Source organism: Ceratotherium simum, chromosome 25 (genome assembly GCF_057802395.1).
Source record: "Ceratotherium simum simum isolate JZ-2026a chromosome 25, ASM5780239v1, whole genome shotgun sequence".
Classification (NCBI taxonomy): domain Eukaryota; kingdom Metazoa; phylum Chordata; class Mammalia; order Perissodactyla; family Rhinocerotidae; genus Ceratotherium; species Ceratotherium simum.
In genome coordinates, this window is record NC_141924.1 from 9,360,050 (window position 1) to 9,361,407 (window position 1,358).

The following is a 1,358-nucleotide window of genomic DNA, read 5'->3' on the forward strand; positions in this document are numbered from 1 at the left end:
ACTCTTTGGTATTTACTCAAAGGAGTTGAAAACTTATGTCCACACAAAAACCTGCACATGGATGTTTATAGCAACTTTATTCATAATTGCTAAAACTTGGAAGCAACCAAGATGTCCTTCAGTAGGTGAATGGATAAATAAACTGTGGTACATCCAGACAATGGGATATTATTCACTGCTAAGAAGAAATGAGCTATCAAGCTATGAAAAGACGTAGATGAACCGTTAACGCACATTATTAAGTGAAAGAAGCCAATCTGTAAAAGTTGCATACTGTATGATTCCACCTATATGACATTCTGGAAAAGGCAAAACTATGGAGACAGTAAAAGGATCAGTGGTTGCCAGGAGTTAGAGGGGAAGGAAGGATGAACAGACAGAGCATAGAGGATTTTTAGGGCAGTGAAACTTCTATGTATGATCCTATAATGATGGCTGCATGTCATACATTTGTCCAGACCCACAGAGTGTACAACACCGAGTGAACCCTATTGTAAAGTATGGACTTTCAGTGACAATAATATGTCAATGTAGGTTTATCAATTGTAACAAATGTACCACTCTGGTGCAGAATATTGATAACGGGGGAGGCTGTGCCTGTGTGGGGGCAGGGTGCGTGTGGGAAATCTCTGTACCTTCCACTCAATTTTGCTGTGAACCTAAAACTGCTTTAAAAACTAAAGTCCAATAAAAAAAATTTTGCAGTTGCTTTTGTGGTTTATAAACGTGATAATTGGGTGTTCATGCTGTTGTCTGAGATGCGCCTCCCTCAAACCTTGTTACGATGTTGACACGTTACCTGTCTGACATGAAAAAAATTTTTGTATCTAGAAGTCAATAAACAAATTTATGTATTCTCCATTAGTAGCATTACCCACTTAGTGAAGTAAAAAGAGGCCTGTGGGAATTACATAACTCTCTAATTAATCAAAAATATTTTAATGAGCATCTACCATATTCCTCTTGAAAGACACAGGGGACAATAAAAGAGAAATATAAAACACTGTCCCTGCGGAGCTAAAAGTCTGGTTCTTTGCCCTGAATTGTGATAAATCATCATGCAAATGGACTTTAAAATCCCCACTGCTCTGTTCCATCTCTGTGTCTGTAATTCAGAGGTTGAGAAAAAGTGTCCACTGTTAATGGCATGTTCTCCAGCAGATATGTATCTTCTTATTTGCCTCAAATGAGAGAAGAAATGTAAAAAAAAATACTCTGTAAACTATAAAGTGCTTTACAAAGACAGATTATTGGCATTGCTTTGTGGGTTGCACATCTTAGTTCCTACCTGTTGAAGGTATACAGTGGAACAAAAAGACAGTCTAGAATCTGAGCAAGGATTAGAAAGGAACCCCTTG

General features: G+C 37.8%; 1 non-coding gene across 1 annotated transcript; it reads left to right on the forward strand.

Annotated features, from left to right (window-relative positions):
- The first annotated feature begins 705 nt into the window (after positions 1-705).
- Positions 706-809, forward strand: LOC147913716 (small nucleolar RNA U13). Its single transcript, XR_015556429.1, has one exon. It is a non-coding gene; the product is annotated as a small nucleolar RNA U13 (small nucleolar RNA).
- Positions 810-1,358: the final 549 nt, after the last annotated feature.